The 26,014-nt window shown below is 38.1% G+C and overlaps 1 protein-coding gene and 1 long non-coding RNA gene across 9 annotated transcripts in view; one reads left to right on the top strand and one right to left on the bottom strand.

The window, feature by feature from the left end:
- Window positions 1–26,014, bottom strand: part of LOC122995062 — a 109,169-nt gene that overhangs the window by 36,641 nt on the left and 46,514 nt on the right. For all 7 annotated transcript variants that reach the window (XR_006406713.1, XR_006406712.1, XR_006406711.1 and 4 more), the window contains one exon: window positions 9,444–9,543. This is a non-coding gene — a long non-coding RNA (uncharacterized LOC122995062). The remainder of the gene's footprint in view (window positions 1–9,443; window positions 9,544–26,014) is intronic.
- The window catches only part of opcml (opioid binding protein/cell adhesion molecule-like), a 351,351-nt gene that overhangs the window by 294,384 nt on the left and 30,953 nt on the right, over window positions 1–26,014 (top strand). The window lies entirely within an intron of this gene.

Genomic DNA, 26,014 nt, shown 5'->3' with positions numbered 1-26,014 from the left:
ATAAATAAGGTATGTTTAACTGTTCAGTTTGCATTGTTTTACTCTTTATTTCTATTTTTCATGTTCCACACTGTGGGATTAGAATTCTAAACCGGTACAGCACTAAATACAACACTAAATATATTTTACTTTTAGTGGATTTTCTTCCTTCATTGTGTCCTTCTGTAATAACCCTCTGTGAGGTCCGACTTAAATCACACAGACTCTGAGTACTTTGATTAGCATATGTGAATTTCTAATGAAACCAGGGCAGAAAACTAAGCTAAACTAAACCCGGACTAGCTTCCTGTTGTTGTCTGCCTACTATTATGTTGTAAAGCCCTGACTGGTGTCTTCACTGGACACAGTCGGCTGTAGTCTTGAATCCAGCTCCTGCTCTGGTCCTCCTTTTTGGCAGCTGGCTGCAGAGCCGCTGCTGCTAAATGCAGAACTATTTGAAGCATTTGGATGCTTCTAATTTTGGGGATTTTTTCCTTGAGTTTTTCATCCCCAACTTTTCATTTTTTAGCTTTGTCATTCATGTAAAGCGAGTCAGCAGTTAAATGTGTTGAAAAATACTTCCACAGAAACTGTAAAGGGGCAGGTGGAGCCACAGGACTTGAAGTGGGCAGAGAGACAGACGTGAAGGAGGTGACACAGCCCAATCATCTGGGCTGATCACTACAGCACACCTCTCTCTCTCTCCCTCCCTCCCTCCCTCCCTCTCTCACTCTGTCTCTGGTGTTTTGATACATCATCCCAGTACTCCAGATGGTCACTCCACCATTGTCTAAAGGTGATATTGTAGCATTTGTACTTCCAGATAGATGACTGCTGTTTCATTTGCTTAAGCATTTGGGGAGCATTGTTGCTTAGAGTATTACACAATATTTATAGTTTATATTGTATCATTATTTACTCAAAAGATTGTACAATATTATAGTACAAACATGACATACTGTACACTGGGTAACCTATGGTACCATTTCTTCTCTGTGACCTGCTCTCTACAGTGGGCCTTTGGAATCAGCTCATGTACACACACACTGAGTTTAAGTTGATACTATTCTGAGTTGAAGTGGCCACAAAGTAGCCACGAAGGCTGTACTTTGTAAGCAGACATTTTTCATGTCTTCATGTCCGTTTTACACACAGAATGGTTGCAGGGATTGAGATCCTCTAGAGATCTCACATCTGACAGTGAAAGCTAGCAAAGCTCACTTAAAAAATAGCTTTGTTACAGCTTTAGGTTTTTAGCCAAACATCTGAGGTCAGCACTGGACAAATAAGGCAGCTGGTTATCACTGACATTCCATATTGTGCTTTGTGTCAGTGATGAACTCCGGCCAACAGATTATGGGATTATTGTACATACAGACTGAAATGCATTACAAATCACAAGTAAAAGTATTGATTTTCATTGACAATTTTGAGTCTTAAAATAAAAACAAAAAACATATTACATGTCACAATTTACTTCAGTCACTTTTGCCTCTTCTTTCCAATCCCTTGAGTGCAGCTATTTTTGTTGGTTTTGTTCAGCCATCTAACCACTTCTTTGTAACCATCTCCAATGCCTTTCTGGCTGGGCGCCTCCAAACTCTCATTTGTGACCACTGCAACCTCTTCTGCCTTTCTTGCAACTATGACAACCTCTTTTGTATGACCCTCTCCTCCTCCACAATCCTTGCCACTTGTCTGGATTAGCACCTCACAGATGTCTATAAAGAAGGAGAACAGTCAATGGCAGCAGTGGAGGAGGCTTCTACTGTGTCTTCCATGTCCACAATAATAACATTACAACACCTTGGTTAAGTGCTGATATCAACAGTGGAAACTGCCTGGGTAGAAAACAAGGCTCATTTCAACAGCTTTTGGCTGTAACAATCAAAGGTTACATTCAACCATCTATAGAGCCCCAGGTCAGTTAACTTGCTGTTCATCAATCTAAAGTGGATGACAGGCCTGACAACACCACAAGAATGGAAATTCAGAAAAAAAGTAACCATTCAAGGAAAAATCTATTGCCTTTCTTGATTTTGTTATTGAACTAGCTGACCCATCCCCATGTTCGCCAAGTAGGCAGTGAGGATGTTTCCTATGAACTTGATGAATTCACTGGTGAACTTACTGCACTCCTGAGCACTAAGCAGTGGAGGGGAGTCTCTGGATGTGAAAGCTATCCTGAGCTTCATTGATGCATAGTCAGCTCAGTGTGATATATATGAATATTGAAGGAATTTTACTTTTTTTATATAATGAACAGTCATGTCCAGTCACAAGTGTTGGGCCGTCTGACCATGCAAGTGTCAAGACAGCATGAGCAGTAATAGACACCAAATCCGTTCGAGTTTGAGGGCTGGTGCCTTGTAAATACAGATGTCACTCGTTTCATTTGTTGCGGTTACCGCAGCAGTAAAGCTGCCACACAGCACAAATAGGGAGGAGGGACTTATATTTTATCCAGCTGATTTCAGCTCTAGCTGCAGTGCTCACTAAGAACCACCAGGTGGCACATGTGCGCAGTCCAAATGTGGTCTCTACAGGTGGAAGTCACTGTGGTTACACCTACTGAGTGGCAGAAAGACTGAGTGGCAGCGTAAGTGTTCAGTCTAAATGCCGCAAAAACACAAAGAAACACATTTAAAATGGGAAAGAGCTGTTGTGTAATTAACTGTACAAATAGATTCAACAAGAAATGTGAGCTATCTTTTTACAGAATGCCAAAAGCTAAAGAAAAGAGGAGCAAATGGATTGCTGCAATTAGGAGATACAATCGGAATCCATTCACCGAAATGTGATTTACTGTTGCCATTTTGTGTCATTTATGTTGGATTTTTGGGTAAAATCACACCCAAAAGTCATTTGCTTTTGGAGCTACAATTAATACCGAATTATGTTAAATGTTCGCTGAATGAGTTAGTGTCTGTTTATGAGTCGTAAGAAATTATAAATGATCTTTTAGAAGGAGCAGATGTTTACCGGTAAGCTTGGCTCCATTCAATTCAACAATATGTTAATGGAGGTTTTCGTCCTATAGTAGGAAACAGTTGAGGACTTAATCTGATGATTTTAAACTACATTTAACTAATAAAAATGTTAACTGTTACATATGTTTTGAATGCAAGATTTTTACTTTAATATTCAACAACATAATATATACATAACAACAATAATTAAAATACTGTTTCCAATCAGTCGTTAGTACACAGGTGACTGTACATGTTACAAACATATTAAAAACTGGCATGTTTTTGTTGCTGCCTCATCGTCAGTCATTTACAATATAAATTAACTTATCTAACAGACTTTTCACGATTCACTCAGTCCTTCTGATAAATTCAGTGTCATGTTTCACAAAACAAGACTCTGATTTAATGAAATCACATATTATGACTTTTCTGTTAAAAATTGTAAAGGGGCAATTTTTTTATCTGAAAATAAAATTCATTGATTTAACATGCAGTAGCCTCAGAGAGGCTAAATAACAACAGCATAAAGCTACTGTTTCATTAAAGAATACATTTATTAATCAGAAAAATCACAAAAAATCTCTCAAAATCAGAAAAGGGAGGTGAGTAGAAACAGCTGTCTGTGGCTTGCAGCTTTCTCAAACAAATAAAACTACAAAGTCATGTGCGCTGTTATTATTCATGTACAAATTAAAGAAAAATACATTTGTCTCCAAACTTATTTGGTCTGCTGCTTAGAGCTTTAATAAATGTACTACTATTTGCAAATAGGTTTCCAGGTGGACTGGCTGACTGGACACTCCTCGCTTAGCATGATGCAAACAACATGATACAGTGGGAAATCCCATAGAAAAATGGCAAAGCTAGCAGAGTTAAAACAATTACTAGACATGTACACAAAACGGTCTTTACCGATACCCTTAACCCATAATAACTTTTAAGATGTAACAGGAGTATTTCCAAATAAACTACATGACAAGGGAGCCTTGAATGAAGACATGACAAACATAAAGTGCCACACATACAACTACAGCGTGTGTGGTGCTAAGCTACAAGCAAGATAGCTCACTGCAGTCAGTCAGTTGGTTCTGCAGTTGCTTCACTTCCAGGGGAGTCAACATGCAGAAATACGGACAACACCACTCTGCCATTGTAACTATATTGTGGTCACAGGGGGGATTATTTGAAAATCATGTCAACAGGATGCAAGCACTCTACTGCCACCTAGGTCTACACAATTCAAGTGTAGCCCCTATGTTTACCCCCGCAACAACACCGTAGTAACATGGCGATAAAGCAGACAAATGAAGCAAGTGACATCTTTACCTGGTAATCAGTTAGGATGCATCGATCCAATATGCCAGATGGGTATCATCCCAACTGACCTTATTATATGGATTACATGGTATCAACGAGACTTTCCAGGTCCACATTATATACACTGTCCTTTTCAATATTGTGATAAAATTCACTTATTCTCATAAAAGTCACCTTAATCCCGTCCTAACAGGCTCAATTTTTTTAGTGCCAGAGCTATCCTAGGTGCATAATATTGTCTTGTTTATCTTATTCAGATTTTAAATTTAGGAAAAGATGGCAATGTTTTGGATTGGTATTTAGTATCTGCAGGTACCCTGAGGTTTAAATATAGGAATCTTTGGTATGTATAATATTGGGCGATATCGGGTGAGAAAAAGTCAGATTGGTGCATCTCTAACAATCAATACATTGTAGCGATAGATAACTGTTACTAGTATGGGGCAGACTGCTGAATTCCAGAAAATGCCTTTTTTTTTTTCTTTTGCCTTTGTTTAATGTTAATCTACTAATATGACCTAACATTAGTACTGTATTAGAAAAAAATATTTGCATGCACAGTCCAGAAAATTAAACTCAAAATTGAAAACATAATTTAGATTCGCATGTATTGGATGTGATTAGATATTTAATTCCATTCACCACTCTCACTGTACAGAAGGTGAGGACAAGTAATTAATTCTGAAGCAAAGACAGACTGTGATATTGAAATTAAGTCATGCCCTCACCTCCCCACCCACTGTTCTCTATTCGATGCCCTTCATCAGCCACCACCCCAACAAGAAGATTGTCAACTTGTGAGAACATGGGTGCAAGGCCATAGAATTGAATAGTCTCATCCTAATTGGTTGAGTATGTGCATTCAAATTACAGTGAGTGGCAAAGCCAGTACAGCCTTGTTAAATGGTAAAGCCTGTGTGGAAAAGAACAATAAATTATACATTTCATACATGTATGGGAAAAGAATTGATTCTGCAAGCACTTCATTACAGGCGTACTGTCCATAATTATCAGATAATTGGTTAAAATCTAATTTATTTAGATCCATGATAGTAAAACCATATTTTTCAAGAAGCCAGATGTTGTAATTTGCCAGAGCCTTCATCCAAAACATACAGAACAGGATTTAGTTTCTCTCTTTACTTTGAAATTGAACAAATTGCTGCTATATAGAACATACACTCAACAATTTATGACATTTGAGAAAACCCAGAGGATACAAAAGATTCTAATCACATGTATGAGTTGAACATCCAGCACTCAAATTAAAAACTTTTTTTATTTTGTATTTTTTGCTTTTTTATATAAGTGTATATGGGCAGTTTCTACATAAAGCTTTTTAGCCATGCTAGTGGCTTGACTCTAGGAATGGCAATGTCAGTCTGTTGGGCAGTGTCGGTCCACCACTTTGGTCATGACTGAAATATCTCAGTATCTCAACAAGTAGATGGATTCCACATGAAATATTGTAGAAATACTTATGGTTCCACTATCAAATGGATTCCTCATGTAATTTTGTAGAGATATCTAGGGTGCCTAGAGATGAAGAGATGAATCCTAGGTACTTTGGTGATCCCCTGACTTTTCAATCACCATCATGTAGTTGAATTCGTTTTGGTTTTAAGTGAGATGTCTCACTGTTGGATAGATTGCCAAGAAATGTGGTGCAGCCATACAAGATGAATTATAATCACTTTGGTGATTGCTTAACTTTTGTTCATGGCTACATACAAAATTTATGACAGGCTCAGATGTACTTTGTGTTAAGTGCTAAGTGCTAAACATCAATGTGTTAGTATTGTAATTATAAGCATGTCAGCATGGCTTTAGACTCTTGGTCTTATTATAATGTTCAATGTTTGGGGAACTAGGTTGTCATAAAGAGGTCAGTGTGTTACCATTATGGACAAGCAGCTTATGACTTGATCATTATTTAAAGTACTATCATGTAGACTGCGTAAATAGGAACCACCACACTATGTATCATAGCCATGAAACTAGACAGCATTGATGGTACATTCATGTATTAACACAATACAACATTTAAAGGAGCCTATGTAGCTTTTGCTAAACAGTGGCCACTGTGGTCAGAAGTGGTGATCACATGATAACGGAATATATTGAATTTCGAGACATTGATTGGTTGTTAAGACACCTAAAACAACCTACATATGTTTATGATCCTGGCAAGTGACTTCTTGAAATCATGCAAATAATGATTCTCAGTGAAAAACTGAAGCTCTTATACCACTGCAGAAAACATAGGGAGGATGAGGTTCATACTGAGTTAACTTTTGGAATATTGGGAAGGATTTGGATACATTTTGGTGTGCAACAGCTTATTTGTGTTAGACTATTTTCTATTTCTAAATTTTACAATTGTTGCTACATATTGTTTCATTATCTACCATAATCATGAAGGTTTCCCATCAGCTTTCCTGGGGGGCATATGTCTATATAAATGGGCTATGTCCAATTTTGTGATCCAAGGTGCAAAGCCAGCAGTGCCTATTCTGTTAGTTTGTCCATTGTTTCCAGCCTAAGCATTTAGGCAATGTTGATCCTGGTCAGTGTTGATGCCAGATATGTTTTACTAACAGTGGGGGAAAAAAACTGAATTAAAAGGATTTACCACTCATCCTCCAGTCATGACACTGTGCAGGGGAAAGCTGTTGTTATCAAGGCAGAATAGACCTACGGTACACATGAAACAGTACTGAAGATGATTTTCACCTTCAACTAAATGTAATTTCAAAAAAACTTTAAAAGAAAACTATAAAGCAATTCCATACAAAATAGAGACAGGTATTTTGCTGTGCTTTTGAGCAGCAAACAAGATGTCAGCAGCTATCAAGATCAAATGCCAGCTATCATATGAAATGTCACCAAGGACAAACTCCCGAATCACAGGGAGCAGTTTCTGGGCTGTAGTACTCCCCGAGTCAATAGGGTTCAAGGTGCCAACCATTATCCATAAGAGGTGGGGGAGGCTTGACGTACCCTTTCAGGACAATCATAAAATAAGAGAACAAAGATGAAAGGCAAAAATAAAGGCAGCCAGAGTGCTGGAGGAAAACCCTCATGTGTTTGTTCCCTGTGGAGCAAACTCTTTAAATCTCATGATGGCTTACTTCACCAAATTCATAACAAAAGCCTCTGTGGAGGTGTTCAGAAACTCTACAGCTTGTTTTCATTGGTTAGTGAGTGTTGAGAAATGAAAGTGGAATGAACAAAAGATAAAAAAAATACATATACACCACTTTATTTCATTACAAGGTGGGAGGACAGAGTCAACCAGACATGAGACGTGAATGTACCAGAATAATAAAACCTGGTCGAAGGTGATATTACACTGGAACACGTACAGTCCTTGGCAAAGAGAATCGGATCATTTGTGATTTAAATATCTTTGTTTGGTGACCTTAATGACTTCAGTGACTGCTCTAGAGTGTGTTATGTTTTTATTTTTTGCAGCCTTGCACACATACTTTTGATTTTCTACATTTTTACCTTAAGGTTCCAAGAATTAGGCATTTTAAACATGAATGTCTGCATAGAAATATTTGTTTCACTATAAGTTATCGACAGCCTTGGGTTGACATTTCTGAACTGACCATACAAAATATTAATTGAAAGTGCCTGGTATGACATTAAAGAATAAGCTCTTCTTACAAGTTCCTTCTATCCATCATTATGCATCCTGCTGCTGTAAAGGCACTCTCAAAGGATTAAAACACATTTTCTTAAATAATTTCGCAGGTTGGCATCCCCCAGCTAAATAGCTGTAATGAAATGCGATTGCATATTTTTACAGGTATCATGAATGCTAGCAAGAACTCTTAGGTTGAGTCAGTTTATGTGTTCAAGCCCTTTGGCAGCATTATTCATTTCTTGCAATAAAAACTATGATATTTATCATCACAATGTCTGCCAGTGTCAGAGAACTGAGTTTAACATAGCCATTACTGAAAGACAAATGTGTTAGACCCAAAGATCAAGACAGCATGACAGTCAGATGCAAACAGTGTCCCTCTTTAAATGTATTCATCTGTGTAGAATAATGCATTTATTTCGTTCAAAAATGGAAGTAAAATAAAATAACAGAATGCAGCTACTCTTGCTTCTCTCATTTGAAACTGGGTCAAACTAATTGGCGCCTGATTGCCACACAATAAAGAATTCACTGGCACAGAGACTGCTTCACACAACAGAGCTACATCAATCTTGTAATGATTAAAATTTTTCTCTGCCTCTTGCATATTCATGACATTTTACTTTAAAGGGAGGACTTGGAGAGACCTCTGTAGCATTTTACTTTTAATGCTTTAATGCTTATAACAAGGTGATATTTAAGAGCATCCTAAAAGTAATAACTCAAATTTAATCTTACGGCATTTTTGATATGTATGGTTGCAGTATGGTGTGTCTAATTTAAATACATAGATTCTAAAATCTAAACATTACAAACAGCAAAAATGAGCTATCATAATTGGCCATAACCCTTTCTTGTGTGTTGATGTAGATCCAAACAACGTGTGTGCTTGAAAGTTTGGTGGTGTGCCATTTTCCCCCAAATCCCCTCTAAATATTGTCCTCTGTTATTTATTTGTCATGAGGCTTTTGTAAATTATTCATATTGTTGGTGTTGGCCCTTGACCACCACATGGTCACATGGTTTCACTTGAGTAAAGGTTTTGAGTTAATGTTTTCTGTTGCATATTATCAATTTTCACTTATGTTCTTTTATGAGGCTGTTATAAGTCCATACTTGCTGTCAGTTTCACCAAAACCCTCTCAAATTTCACCTATTAGTTGCATTACGGTTGTAATTTGACACTTCAAAATGCATTTTGTAACAAGTCTTGAATGCAATTGTTCACATAAAATAATTGTTAATATTCAAATATCTCTTTTTACTGTGAAAAGGAAAATATGCAGTATATCCAAAGCTGATAAGAGACTCTGGATAAACGGATGCTGATAAATGGAAATAGGACTTAAATACAGTTTTTGACCTGAAAGGGTTAAATATAGCATCGATATAGGCTCTGGTCCTGTTAGAATTAGCATACGAGAGTCACCAGAATGCAGTGACCTTCTCACAGGAGAAGCTGTGACAAGCATCCTAAAGGCCTCCATCGCCAAAACTGATCTTTTGTCATATCAAGCACTTACCTGCAGGCTTGAGAGGTGGCTGTACAGAGTTAGGTGATGTGTCCTTTGTGGAGCACAGCAGCTGTGGTCAGCATGGATTCATGTCAGTTACACTGGATTACTAGAAAAGAAAAAAAAAAAATTAAAAAAAAAAAAAAATTATATAAAAAATTATATATATATATATATATATATATATATATATATATATATATATATATATATATATATATATATATATATATATATATATATATATATATATATAAATAAATATAAATATATAAATATATATATCAATATAAGCTTTTCAACACTCCGCTGCAGTATAATCCACTTCTTTGCAGTCTATTTGGATGCTCTATAGGTTCCTTTTTTTCCTACCAAAATGTAGTTACATGTCAGTTGTAAATTATTCAAGATAAGACTTCATTGATCCCCAGAGGGGAAATTCTAATGTTACCACTGTGCAGGAAACAAAGAAAAAGATAAGAAATAAGAACTCAGAATTCACTGGTTTGAATTCTTGTTGTAGTATGCTGATTGTTTATTGTTTATTTAGCAGGGACAATACACAATACATATATTGCACCAGATATAGTTAAAAGCTCATTTTCAGAGGCCACCAGTGATTTGCAGGTTACAAAGATCCAAGATCAATTATAATAAATCATAAACTTACACTTTGTAAAAAAAATAAATAAAATAAAAAAAAACACCTCACAAAAACTAAGAACCAAACAAAAAATAACAACTACCCCAAAACAACCAAAGGAAAAACAATACTAGATTCCCACTAGGAAGCACACTATCAGCAATCCCAATACCATTAAAGACAGACAGTTCATCAATACAAGAAAGATCTAACCAGACTCTGAGTACCAATGCTGGCCAATGTCTCTTAGCTCAATGTCTACAGACCTGAGTGTCTTTTAATCATGTTTTCAAACTAAGTTTAAAAAGTTTAAAGGTATTGCTCTCTCTGATACTCAGAGGTAAAGAATTCCACATCCCAGCTGCTTTAACTGAGAAGCAGTTTTGCTCAAATGTTGTAGACCAAAATTTTACATAACAGTCCCCTCTAGTGGAAGCTCTTGTTAACCTTGAGCTGGCACTACATATTGTAACAAACTGTTCAAGAGGTGGTGATGCTAGATTGTGAATGATCTTATGTAATAAACCAACATTTGCCATTAACAGAAAATTTTCAAATGTCAAAAGATTATACTTTTTAATTATCTTGCAATAATTATCAGATACAGGTTTTTTATCCATGATTTTCAGTGCTTGCTTATACAGACTCTGAAGTGGTTGCATTGATGAAACATTTGTCTGAGACCAGGTTGTAATATAGTATAAAACTGTGACAGAACTATTGAATGCATGTACACAGTAACGTGGCCAATCATTGAGCACAATATTGAGTGACTTCTTGAATAAAACCCCAGACTCAAGACGAAAGCCAGAGTCAAGTGTTCTAATATGTGCAAACAATGGCACAAGCCCACTGATAAGCTGGCATGGTTGTGCAAGAGGATTGAGTTTTCTTTTGTTTTATTTTTGGTGAAAATATAAGTGGAACAGGGAGAGCATTTGAGTGGAGAGTGGAGAGGTGGATTCTGATTTCTATGAAAGACAAAACTACAACTGTACTCAAATAAGATCAACTTTGAGAAGAGTGTGACTTTAAAATCAATTGTAGAGCTCTCAGGCAGCCAGTGAAGAGATTATATTTAGGGGTAATTTGTACTCTTGAGTCAAGTCATTGTAAACCAAGACATGGATACGTTTTTCACTGTTGTCCTGTGAGAGAAATTGACTGACCTTGAGAAGCCCTTGAGAAGCTCTTTTAGTGGTAGGAGGCCATGTCTGTGGTGTTCTAAATGTGTGATCCTAAAGTCAAATCCCTCCAGGCAGTAAGGTAAATATGTTGTTTTTTTTTCCTTTTTCTTTTTTGCCAGTCCTCTGATAATCCTCTTTTTTTGTCCTTTAACAGTAGAAAAAAATCTGAACTGTCAAGTCACTGATATCTGAGCAGGAAGTCTGATTAACACTGAAACAGTCACAAAACAGTAAAAACATAGAATACTACAAAGGATATCAAGTGATGAAAGGTCATCATCTGACTGTGCTGACTCACTGTTGAAGACTGACCTTTCATAAACACAATAAATCATCACCTCATGTTCTATGACATTAGCTGCAGTCATTGCATTAGGCGTTCAGAACCACTTCTCAATATCATTAAACCTTCATTATGTTAGAATAATATTACCCCCCTTTTAGTGGTAGTATTTTAACCAGTAGCATAGATCTTTAAGTTAAAAAATACTACTAATAAAGACAGCTATTGGTCTTGAGTCTGTAATATTGATTATCCATTTGAATGGCCTATACTGTGAGAGCTGGACTAATTACTGGGGCTGCTTATATTTACTGTATGTCAAATCTGAGTCGACCTATTTTACAGTAATTGCTTAGTCCTCAGTGTCTCAGACCTACTTGCACTATTCATGTTAAGAATAATTTCAACAATAATACTGGGGAAAAAGCACTTGCTTTGCTAGTTTGCCGGGCATGTCGTGACTTAATTAAGACAGCATTTAACTTGCTACTAAACAGGGATGAGAGAAACATTGTGAAAAAATGTTTGCTGGAATTCAAAGTTGTATGTTAAGCGTTTCACCATTAATAATTAATTTTTAAGGTAATCCTAAAGCACACATAGTATAGTAACAGGGAAATGAAGTGCAGAGGGCTTATAGTACCCTCAAAATTTGATTAATTCAAATGCATTTAATTGGTGTAATAAGAAGATGTGATAACGTTTAAACTAAGGAAATTGTACTGCAGAGCTGTTTCAGAATAGAATAAAAGATGCAGTTTGTGCAAGTGATGTATTTGAAATTCACGATAAGAGAAGCTGTATAGATGAATGTAAATGTAAATTAGAGCAGCAGCAGTAGAATACAAAATGCTTTTTTTCTGCATTTCTTTAGTGTACACAAAACATTGCTTTTGTTTGCTTTGAAATACAGTTATAGTGGAACCGCATGTCATTGTGCTTGCATACTGGTAAATGGGAATATGTCTATCATGCAAAATATTATTTTCAACTTATGAATACACACATCAATCAAACAGACTCACTTACTGGGAAGTTCACTGAAAAACAGTCATTAATACTGCTGCAGTTATCAGAGCTCTGCTAATGTGGAATACACGTCTTTTAGTTCTATGATAAACCCTAATGCTATCTGGAAAGGAGGGAAATCCAGGAACATTTCCACTTAAAGTGCAAGCTGAGCAGCAAACTGGAGACATCTGGTCAACATACTATAATATGGAGACATACAGATATGGATAATTTTTGTGAAAAAAAGGCATCAAATGTCACAGATAGAATGCACTGTGATTCATCTACATAATGAAAAATGTAGAAAAACATGTTGTAAACATAGCTTCTGTGATGTCACCAGCACACATTTCATAGCTTCTCTGGGTTCACTGCTCACTGCATCTGACAGTTACTTTTACTTTACAGTTACTTAATCCAAACTGGTCAAAGTGGTTGGGGCTGAGGTTGCCAGAAAGTGGCAACAGGGCACAATGTGAGTGGCTACCTGCCAATCAAGGAGACACATCCCAAATCATACTTCTCTTTAAGTATTAATATGTCTTTAACCTAATAATAAATCTCAAGAGAAAATATTACTAGAAGTGAAATGAATTATTGATAGCATACCTAAAATATTTTCTCTGTAGTTCAGGATAAAATAACTTTTGACTAAAGCCTTTATTAGAGTTTGCAGCAGAGTGTCCAGACCGGAAAAACAACAGCATTAGTAATTTATTGAAATTATAATGTTTGAAAAATGACTGATGTCTCTGAGAGGCAAAAGTGGAAGTAGCGTGACATTGTTACAGTGGCGAGAAACCTCTTGGCTCAACTTTCTGGCCACAGGCCGGTGCCGCACCGCTGCGGCCACAACGCCCACAACTGGAACGCACTACCCTCATTCAAATGAATGGGAGGACTGGCGTTATAAAAGGTCACAGTGGATGAATGTCTTACACATGAGAGACAACAGTTCACATCCTGTTCTCTACAAACTGTCAACACTGGCTTCTTTTAACTATGATCATGATGTTTCAGTAATTTTACCATGACAGTGATCTCTCACTAATCTTAATAAAGAATGCCTAACCCTTTACACCAAATAATAAAGGACGGCTTCACCAATTTTCAAGGTGATTCCTGTGTTTCTAATGTGGGAAGTACATACTGTATATAGGAATGACATTAAGCTTTCTGCTGTTTTCTCTGTAATAAAATATCACTCTTCATCCAGATGCAAAAGTCTGCCAGGTGATGTGTTTTGCATCACCTGGCAGACTACAAATTAGATTTGCCTTAGACTACAAACTACGTTTCCTCATTGTCTGTAGTGGTGCCTTCAAGGACGGTCAAAACATTCCGTCTGTCATGTTACACCAGCGATAGGGAAAAGCGGACACTAAAATATCATACTACTAAACACTTCAAAATGTCAATATTTTTGGAAGAAAACTAGTTTAATGATATGCGACCGAATATCATGCTGTGGAATCAGACACAACAGAGTGTGGAGGAAGAATCAAACTGCATCACAAATCCTTCCCACACACTAATACTAGGCAGGTTTGTAGTGTGTTCACACTGAAAAAGTGCCAAAGTATACTCAAAACAGTGTCTATACAGACCGATAAGGCCTAGATTTTTGAATGTGCTGTGTGCTGTTGGTTCTCCAACAATACAATGCACAGAGGAAATTGAGATATATATATATATATATATATATATATATATATATATATATATATATATATATTTTGTAAGAGCTTTACAAAATCAAAAATAGTAGTGGACTGATGTTATTGTTTATTTAACAGTGCACAATGCATTTATTTTACCAGATATAGCTAAAAGCTCATTTCCATCTGCAGTCCCAGGGAGGCGGCCACCAGTCATGCCAAGATGCCAAAGTAAAATGATGGATGGATGATGGATGATAGTGAAACAGTTCCAGGAGCACCAAAAAAGAACTATTTTGCTGTCTGTTTGTTAGGGTTTAACTGGCAGTGGCATTCTGAAGTCGCAGTTTGATTGCCTTATCACATTGCACGTATTGCATCATGTCCTGCTAGTATAAAAGAATGTATATAGTATATAGTATGTATGTCCTTGTATACTAACTGGAAATAAATGTATACCTGTAAAAAAATTGTGTATAATTTATACTGTGCACAATTGTAACTGGGACACAGCAGGAGAAATCACCCAACTACCCTACAATGTAACATCAAATGCAAACCTTCAATGCAGACACAAAACCTCCAGGGAATCTCCATGACAGTAATAGCTATGATTGCTGTGAGCTTTAGTCAATTTAAATGTGTTAACATGTCCCTGAATTATACTCCTGTTACTAACAATAAGATATTCTCATTTCCCTGCCATCTCCTCACTGAGGTCACATTGTAGGGTCATCATCAGCAGAAAAGCACAGTCTCTGTGGAGTCGGTATACGGATTCAGATCACTGGCCAACATGACTGCTAGAATCAGGTTCCCTGTTTGAAGAAAGGTCCTTCTCATCTTAACACCACCCCCAAAAATACACACAAGAGGACAAATGCATATTGTACAACACATTTGATGGACATTTTAATTCCAAGAGAAAGTTTGTGACCAGAGTGGAATGTGTTTATATATATATATAGAAACAGTGTGTGTTACTATACCTTGGCACCAGGGATTAAATGTTCAAAAACAAGGTGAAATACAATACAGTTTGTGACCCATTTTGAGTGCTGAGGATGTTTTTTTCTTTCTTTTTAAATTCTGCCTTTAGTTTAGACAGCAGTGGCTCTGTGGCAGACAGCATCCTGAGCATTAATATGTATACAGCATGTCCTAGAGGCCAAGAGGAGTGAAAAACAAGCTCCCGCCTTGTGTCTGAATCTCCCCTTGAAACTTATTTTAGAACAATTGGCAATAACATAAAAAAAAGGATTATTAGTCATTTTCAATCCCCACAGTTAAACCCACAGTAGCATAGAGTTAGTATATAGAAGGGTGCCATGTCTGTCGAAGGCTCACTTTGATATTGTATATTTAAGCCAATTACCATAAATAAGACAGGGCCCAGCTTTGGGAATATGTCTAGAGATGCTGATTGTTGGCCAGCCAGGTCAAAACATATCGCAGGCCAGTGAAAATAAAGCATATAACATTAAAAGAAGCACTTCGCAATAACCTGTTCTGTGGCCTGTGTACTCTTGGGAAGTCTCCAAGCAAGCTTTCTTTTCAAATTTATTGGCCAAATGCACTTCTAAAATCATGGCGTGGGAGTGTGGGGTGTTGTTTGGCTGTTAGAGGAGGCAAAGTAGTATGCGGTTATGTGTGTGCGGCGTGCAGATGTAGGTGTGTGCATGTGTGCTTTGCAGGAGACCTGGAGGGCTCACTCAAACTTTCTGTTTCACCCCACCACCCACACAAAGCACAACAGACTGTGAGAAAGAAGTGCAAAGCATTCAGAAAAGTACAGATGAGGGTTAGTAAAAGGGGGAGGGTCTGAGTGCACCGAGTCTGTGAGTGACACAGAGATTGTGGGGGGGTGGGGGGACACTGAGGTGTAACAGGGTCAGAGGGGGGCTAAAGGAAAGATTAGTGCACCGAGAACTCCCAATTTGCTCTTAGAGATGTCTAGTCCAAAGCATTTTGCAGGTAAAAGCCATCAGAAAGCTTCCGACAGGTGCAGACTGTTCTGAGTGACTGGCTCCTGCTCTCCCGTCTTCAGTCATTAATCACGAAACCAATGCGAGTAATTTCCCCTTGAAACTAAATCATTAATAACACATAGTAGGTGGACATTTGCGATCACACCTGTTTCCCTTTTCTAGAGCAGCAGAGGGGAGGGGTTGGTTGCACCGTCTTATCTTGTCACTGAAGGTTAGGAGGAATAATGTTTTCTAATTAATTGCTATATATCAACATAATGAGTTGTTAAAATACCTATATCGTAGAGGGCTTTTATCCAGAGGGAGGGGGACTCTGGTTTAATTCATGTAAATGAGATGCTTGGTTGTTTGAAGAGCATTTCAGTAAGAAGCTTGGCAGTAGCAGCTTTTCAATGTGCTTTTTAAGGCTCCTGTATTTTTATCAATCGAATGCAAGACATTCTCCAACTCTCACATACAGCTGCAAACAGACTCTCAAGGAGGTCAAAAAAGAAAGAGAGACACCAATAGTGATGATACGCCAAATTTTGCTCTAAACCAAACCATTTTTTTTAAACGAGTAGAACTACATAGTATGTTTTTTTTTTAACAAGAAATGATTTTTAACTTGAATGTGAAGAAGACTGCTAGCCTTGGTTCACCATGAGGTTGCTAAGGATATGACTCCAGATAATAGTTTAACCCTTCACTGGGAATCTTCCCACCATTGAGCAACCAGAATCACTAGAGGTTGTCCCCTGATGCTTACTGAACTGAAGGCATATGAGAAATAACAAAACCCGGGTAGAGACAACAAGCAATTTAGGCATGAAGGACACAAGATTCTCTATGAAACCTAAACCTTCTACAGTGCCTGAGGTGTGTTTTTAATCAAGCCTTGTTGCCCCACATACTCTTAGGATTCTCCACTGCTTTAGAATTCAGAGGATACCCTGCCTTTTGTGCCCTGCTTTCTCCCCATACAACAGCTTGTTTCACTTCACTAATGCTTTGTCTTCCTCTGGCGAAGCATGACAAATCAAAGTGGATATTTCTCCACAAAATGCATCAGTGATTCTCAGCTTACTCAATGTGTTGCACTTTCCTTAAGTTTTTGTCAGAAAAAAGTTTGGTCCTTGATCCTCGGAGAGATCTGCTAATGCTGCTCTGTCTTCATGACACCAGGCTTGTACTTCAACTAAAACATGAAATATTCCCATGCAAACCTACCGCACTGACGAGAGAATAGAAGCTCATTTTGCAAGGAACTGAAAAGAACGCCATTATCCATTCATCATCTAACATCATTGACATTCAGCCTTGATCACAAAATCTTTGCCGTAATTGACTTTTTAGTCATTCATTTATGTTGGATGGCAGACATTTCCTCATCATCAGAGGAGACAAGGGATTGGTGGAGAGTGTGAAGTGATCAAAACAACCCAGAAACTGTCTCCTTTTAAAAACAAACAAATCATAGTGATATAAACTGATGTCATGAGGCCTGTATCACTCATTTTTCTTGCATTGTTGGTTAAAGAGTTAATCTACCAATATTATATACCTGAGCATCCCTTTAATGTACATGATGAGACATTGTATTAGTGTTGGTGGTATTGCTTAATTTCCTAACTCATTACTGTCTTGGAAAGACTATCTAAAACCTCAGGTGACAATGTAAATGTCTTAATAACCTTATATTGTCACACTTTCCACAACAATGGAACCCTGCACAACAAGAAGTGGAGAACCTATAAGTAATGTAGGACAAGGAAAATGTGGCTTACAGTCAGAAAGTAAAGTTGAGTTTCAAAGTTCTGAAACTGGATAATTTGGCAGGACACATGCTTGCACATACTGTTCTGTTGATGGACTGCAGATTGCCTACCTGGTTGCAGAAGGCAAGGTTGAACAGTTAGTAGACTTTAGCCATACCTTACAGGAACTTTAACTGTTCCCAGATGCAGAAGCAGGTGTTTTATCAGATCTAATCAATAATGCAGCAGTTCCTTGGAGGATCCTCTCCCAGCCCAGCTGGAGGATGTCTTTTAGTGTCTGCTGGTAAATGTAAGTTTGGGAAAAATGATGGAGACAAACTCAACATGCTGATCAACTTTTGTTGCAATGTGGTTTCTTTTGAAATCCTCTACAACAGTGTAAGGCTGGTGGTTGTGTGTAGTGCATACAGCAGCTGACCTACGACCTAGAACGTGCAATCAGCGCTAATGAATTCTTTGTGGCTTGTTTGAATCGTCAGTGCAAAAATCTTCTCTCTTCTCATCTACTATAAAGGCAGGTGGTGATTGGCCTTTTTCCCAGCCTGCGTTACAGCACTTGCACTTCATAACTTCAGCTCCGAAAGGCTTTCCATTCACTCAGCGGTTTTAATTTGAAAGGGCCTGATGAGGGAAAACACCTATTGATTGATCATTGTTCTCAGGAAAGGTCATGCATTTGAAATGAATGGGGCAAATGGAAAGGTGGGGGGGGGGGTGGGTGGGAGAATGCTCAGCAATTAAATTATGATGTGCAGCGGGAGGTGGGGCTGCGGAGGCTTCAAGTGGAAAAAACAGTGCGTTTGGGGGAGTTAACGTGACCTATCATCAAAAGGCACGTGGAAGAAAAGGAAAAATGATTCTGCTGTCAGAGAAGCCGGCGTGGAATGGAGGGAGAAAGGGAGGGCATCATGACTCCAGGCTGCTGTTATACCTCCCCTAATAGCACAGATAGAGAAAATAGACAAACAAACACACACACACACACGGAGCACATAGAACAAACAAAAGCCTGCACGTAAAAGTACACAGAGAGGCGCACTGGGGCTTGACTGCTTTTTACAATTTGTGTAGAGCGTGCTCACGCTCACAACAGCAGAAGGACTAATTTTTCAAGCAACTTATTGGATGTGTCAGAAAAGTCAAACATGGGAAGAGTGGATACTGTAACTATGAAGGGATATTATCTTGTTGCAGACCAATGGTAGTTATGGCAACCTTTTGTTCAAATGAGAAATGGGGGAGGCAGTGAGACACTTAATGCAAGGTTGCTCTTTTGAAATACAGCGTTTTCTATTATATCAAGATGCACCGTGGTCACTCATAAATATGGTAATGATTGCACTCATTAGGCTGCCTCATGTCAGTCAGATATTGATTTACAGGTAAATCATTCCAGCAGGATGAACCACGCGGCCTGTAAGTCTAAATCCGTCTTTGCTATATGTTAACGAGGACCCAACGAGTGCAGAGATTTTTAATATTACCACATATCCTGAGCAGTCACACATTTATTACATACATAATCTCAATGAGACCCAAGGCTGAGACAGTTGGAATTTCATTTTTGTCTATTTTAGTCATGAAAACCTGAGGAGTTTAGTGGATGCTGAGTCATATGCAAAACATTTTTCCTGTATGTTCAATAATATGGTAGAATATTACATACAAAAATAAACAGAAAGCTGATTCACAAGTTCGCAAGTTTGCAAGTGTATTTGTGGGGCACTCTGGGTGTCTCGTCTGTTGTGTCCACAACTTTTGTTTCTCTCTTCATTATTTGTCACACATTTAAACAACCTGCATACTGGCAAAGCAAAGCCACTTTTTCCATAATTAAGCCGTTATCTTTCCATAATTAAGACATTGTGAAATAAAGTGTAACCATTTTTCAATATATAATTTGTTATGCTCTGCTGAGAAAGCAAAATTTTTATCGCCATATATCAAATTAGACTGTCCCCATTCTGTCAAGACGTGAGAAACAGAGCCAAGAAAGTGGAAGTAGTTTCTTGGCTGTGAATGGATTTTTCTCTTTCTTTTTTTTTTTTTTTGCTTAGGCAGAATGTGGGTCACAAGCAAGTGAGAGCCCATCCACATGACTTTAAATCAAAGGCGTTGGAATGAACTGATATGATTAATATCTCTCATTTGCTCTAGGCTTGGGCATTTTCAATACATGATGCCAGTGGATTTGTATTTTGGGTTTCTGGTGACTGATACCTGCATATATGCAATTAAGCATTTCCAGTCAAAATGGCTGCCTTGCTGTTCTTTAAACACATGTACAGTAGAGTAAGGTCATCCTTCTCCAATACACGTTCCAGAAATAAATGATTATTTTACACAGACTGTTGAATGTGCGAAGTATAGGACGTGTTTAATGAGGCATATGGGAATTGTAATGAGTACATGACTTTGTTAGGCTTATCTGTTGTAAAGTAAATCCATGTATGCTGATCTGAAGCTGTGTCTCAGGACTGAATAAACTTAATACACCCTCAACACTGCTGTCTGCTTGAGGAGTAGAGGGAAGTCTTTATGTCAGAACCATGTCAGACATGTGATAGTGATCAATGCCATGCTGTTACTGTGATGATGTTGATTAATCTTCTCTTACATGATGAAAACTAGGAGGGAAAGTCGAAAGAAGTATCTGGTGGCTTTGTTTTCAAAGTACAGACGATGAAATCATAGAGAAACAGAAAGGCATGCCTCACACATCTATTGTTGGTCATAGTAAGGATTAAATTCCAGTTACTTTAAAAGGACCATTCTGTAAGATTTAGGGGGATCTTTGGGAGAAATATTGGCAGAAATGGAATATAGTATTCATAAGTAAGTTTTAATTAGTGTATAATAATCACCTGAAAATAAGAATCATTGTGTTTTCATTACCTTTGAATGAGCCCTTTATATCTACTTAGGGAGCGAGTCCTCTTCCATGTTGCACCACCATTTTTCTATGAGGAGGGGGGGGGGGGGGGGGGTCTGACTTGGTTATTTATTTAACAAATAGTACCCTGTCTACTGGAAATTACATTTATATATCACTAATGAAACAGCAAATGCATTTTGAAGGGAATGTAATGCCACTTGAACTAAGTTTTTTTATCAACATAAATTGCTCTTGCAATACAATGTACAATATAGGTTAGGTTAGGTTTGGTGGCTAGCAAGACCAAACATTAAAGGTGATATAATGTAGATTTTTTTTAAAAAGTGACATACATACAGTGAGACAAGCTTTACATTACAAAGTAAGCAGAAGTGTAAAATGGGTGTTGATATGCTACTGAAATAAATGTATGGATGTGGTGTATCCCAGATAGCATACGGAACTGGGCCACTTCAGGCAATGATGCAGCACTGCTGGCCTCCTTCTGGCCTGGACAAAACGGATATGAGCCTAAAATGGTCCACATGTAAAATAAGAAATGTGGCCCAAATATCCCAAATCAAATCTGGGCCTTTTTTGGTAAAGATGTGGTGCTCTCTGTTCTGGATGTGGGCCAGTTCTGGTTTATCAGGTTTATTCTTGGTTGGCATTCGGCATTGCTATGGCTTGCTTGTGGCCCAGATCTGGGAAACAGGAGCAGACTGACCAAGTGCTATCATTCCACATGGTATGTGGGCCGGATAAAAGTGCCGTAAGTGTCGGGTGTGGGGCCGGATCTGGGCCACAGCAATTTTGCTATTTGGGATGTGTGTGATTTTTTAGGGGCACAGATGTGTGTGTGTGTGTGTGTGTGTGTGCCTATGAGGCTGATGCAGATTTCCTTTTAAAGAGAGGAAAGTATGAATGTACAATAAAAATATATTAAAATGGAAAAACAAAGAGAGAATGAAGTGGTTAAATAATTGTTGCCAGTACTTACAAATTATCAATACAAAGAAATTAAAAGAAGTGTTGGGCAGATGTGTTTTTAAAGTGGACAAGGTGGCTAGGATGTGGGAGGAAGAGAAAGAGGGCATGAAGCCCTGGTTTCCAGTGCCAAAATCCTGCACTTTGTAGGCTCACCATCCACCCAGACCACCCCCTTACGACTTACATGCAGTATAAAAATGTAGGACATCCTATGTACAGTATATATATGTAATTTCAAGGAGATATGGTTCCACATATCACAATCAAAAATATAGCTCACAGAGCAAACTCGTCACTGACGTGAAGCTAACATTTCATTGACATTGCATCAGCTGCTTAGAGGTCAGCTGTGAGGGAATGGATAAATATGTGAGCCCATGACTCTTTTTGCATTTGAAAACGCTCTTGTACGGATATATATTGGATGATTTGAAGCATAAAATGTGTCTTAAGAGCCATTAGCAAATTTCCACAGAGAAGCTTTTGCTTTTTTAACTCAATTAAATGCCAGCACTCCGACAGTGGGTTCCCATTTCTTGATCAAGTGGCTAATTCTGTGTTTTAACACAGGATTTCTGCCACTGTAAAGCTGAAGCTTTTATGACAGACCTTCTGACAGGTATTGCTGTTATAACCCTACAGGGATGACAGGGCATCTGTAGAGAGGTGAGAAATGCTACATGCTAAGTGGCTGTCACGCGTTGGGTTGCAAGAGAACAGATGACAGGTACTTATCCACGTAGGTGGACATGGCTGTCAGGAGCTCAGCTGAGAAGGTAAGTTGTGATTAAGTATTACTGTCCCTCTACAGGCCTTTGGAGAGGAATCCTGCTGCCTATTGGCATCATGGGCGATGTTATCCCAATGATTTTTGTTTAATTAAGTTAGGTTCAATTAAGCCATAAGGGTTATTACAGAGCAATCAGTCTATGTCCAAGTAAACATAACTGGAATTGTGGCGAGTGAAGCCAAGAATTGCCTATCATGTGACCGCATGTTGTTTTTTTGTTTTTTTTATTTCTGGTAGCTCTAAAAGTGGTGTTGTTGGCTTTGGGTAAGAAATTCAACTTTTAAATGAAAAATAGATTGTCTTGATTAAAATTTATCAATGTCATGTGACTAGTGTGAAAGGTCATATGACCAGATCACTTTACTTCCTGCTTACACCTCTGGAAGAAGATGTCTTCCTCAAACTTCTACAAAAATAAGTGAAAGACCTTAATTAACAGATAGAATTATCATATTTTGTACATATTTTCTTTAAAAGGGTCTACTACTGATATATTTTGAGAATTATTCTTCTGCATATACGTATATTTTGCTCATAAGAGGTGTAAATTTGTTCATGGTCACAGTTGTGACCGACAGTATAATGGGTTTTGGCTGTTAATCCTAGTTATCATTTATTTTTTTTTACACAGTTTAAAACTATCAGATGTGTTGGACCTCCTAGACATATGTTACAACCCAAGTGCTGTGTAAAGCATCACCGTCATTCCTACACTTGAAAAAAAGGCAACTGAAAGTGACTGATAGTAATGGCTCAGACACAGAGTACCAGGGTGAAAAGGGGGCCATTTTGCCAGGCAGACTACTGAATGGCGATGCAGAAGTTACCTATCTGGAGGATGAGGCAGATGTTCATGAGAACCTATTGGTGTGTCCCACCTCCCCACCTCCCACTCCTGCAGCAGTCAGTATTGAAGCAAACTCACCAAAAATGCCATATCTTGCCAAATCTCCTACAGTGACCAGCTAAAAAAGGAGATACCCTGAGCAAAATGAGACCCCACGATGCCACAAAAAACAGAAAATATCTCACAGGCCAGCGGACAGGCCGCGTCCGAGTGCATAAAGCAAACTAAACCTGATCCAGTCGATTTGTTCCTGTTGATGTACGCTCCTACTCTATAGGAGCTCACTGTCAATGCAAACCAAAGGGAAGATATTTGATCTGAACTTGGGTGAGTTGCTGACTTTCTATGGGGTTCTTCTCACATCTGGCTACAGTTCTGTGCTGCGGAGACACGTTTTGACCCTGATGTCTACTAGGAAGCCATCCCAAATGCAATGAGAAGGGATTGCTTTGATGAGATAATGGCCTCAATCCATCTGGTTGATAAGGCCACAAATGACACTTTCTACAAAGTACAACCCATCTGCAGTGCACTGAATGAGCTTTACAAAATGATGCCATACCCAAAATGGTTATTGGTTGACGAAAGCATGATACCTTATTATGACAGGCATGGTTGCAAGCAATTCATCAGGGGCAAACCAATCCAGTTTAGGTATAAATTATGGAGCCTTGCATCATCTACAGGGTACATGTATCATATGGAGCCCTATTGCGGAGTGCACACACATCTCCCTGAAACTGGCCTAGGACAGGGCCCAAATGTAGTCCTTGGTCTAGCTGAAAAAGTGAAAGTTCCTCCAGGATATAACTTTGTACATGACAACCTTTTCACCTCCCTTAGCCTCCTTGATGAAATGACAAAACAACGTTATGGATGTCTTGGTACTCTGAGATAGTGCCACCTGCATGATATCCCTTTCACAGATGTGAAGAATTTTCAAAAAATGGATCACAGAATCTTTGAGGTCCTTACACAGGGGTAAAAGGTACTGGTATGGTGCAAGGATAACAGTGTCGTAACTATGGCAACCAGTGCTGCTGAGAAGGATACTGAGGTGCCTGTAAACAGGTGGAACAAAGAGGAAAAAGCTGATGGCAAAGTTCCAAAGCCCGTGTAGATCCTCACATACCACCAAAACATGGGGGGGGGGGGGGGGGGGGGGTGTAGATCTGCATGATCTTCAGGTGTCAACACGCAAGGTCAAAGAAGTGGTGGTGGCTAATCTTTTCTTGGTCCCTTCACAGTGCGTTGGTGAATAGTTTCAGAGATGTTGTTGGTAGTGAATATGAACTCCTGGCCTTTCAGCAATCTGTGTCCCTGGGTCTCCCAAAAAGATATGGGAAACTACTTATTGGCCATGGCAGAAGATCTTTGATTGCAACAACTGTCACTCAGGATTCTGCGAGAGGTGTAAAAAGAGGAAAATCTCACTGGCCTGTGAACACAGGGAACCATTTCCACAGATGCAGATGATGTAACAAGCGCACTGTATATGCATGTGAGAAGTACAATGCACATCTCTACACTGAGAGCTTCAAGCATCTTCATGAAGAGTTAAGTCTAACCGATGAGTTGTGGTCATCTGTTTAGTAATTGTTTTGTGAAATAAGTACATTGTTGTCAGTGATAGTACCCTATGCACTGCATTAATACATTTTTCACAATGTTTTAAGGCAAGTTTATGTCTGCCTGCTCTGACATGCTGTATGTTTTTGAGATGAAAATGTGTTTTTTGGGGGGGGGGGGTTGTTTATTTGTTTTGCTTGAACTTGCTGGATGATATACTTGACTTCTGGCAATGATGTTAGTCACTGTTGGGTCAGTCTGACTCAGTTACTTCTACAAGTTGATGATTTTGTAAATGACTAGGCACTTTTAAGCTATATTAAAAGGAAAACATTGTTAAATGTTAACCTATTGACAATACAATGGAATGTAGGGGGGAGGCAGACAAAATGACTCCGTTTGCTCTGAAATGTTGTGATATTTTAGAAGCTACGAATTATCCACCAGATGGATTAAAAGAAAAATGTTTCCCTTTTATACTGATAAAATGTAACATTATTGATAATACAAAATGATTGTCTTCTTGTTATAGAATGTTCAGAGATGATATTATATTTTATTTTACTTAATGTTAATTTAAAGTGTTGGATTCTACATGGTGTATTGTTCCATTTCCTGGCTTCTGTTTTTCATAAATGAATGAGCCTACCTCAGATGACTTTGCCAACGGCAGTGTTTTTATTATTGTAAGTTCACACATTGTGTTACATGAACAATAGTAATAAAGTTGTATGAAGTAAATTCTTATCAGATCTCATTCTTATATGTTTTTATCTTATATTACTGTTAAGATTTTAAATGTTTAAATGGGTCTAATTGAAGAATTTGTATGAGTTATGACTATTCTGTTTCCCACTGGTCACTATTGTGAAAACCTAATATTTCACCAACTTAACCAACATAAAAAAACAACAAAAAGGACATAAAGTTTGGGAAAGTTAAAGTTAGGGAGGTTAGGGAGGTCTAAGGAGTGAAATGCATG

This window comes from Thunnus albacares, chromosome 13, assembly GCF_914725855.1.
Source record: "Thunnus albacares chromosome 13, fThuAlb1.1, whole genome shotgun sequence".
NCBI classification, from domain to species: Eukaryota; Metazoa; Chordata; class Actinopteri; order Scombriformes; family Scombridae; genus Thunnus; species Thunnus albacares.
This window is presented reverse-complemented; position numbering and strand designations above follow the sequence as displayed.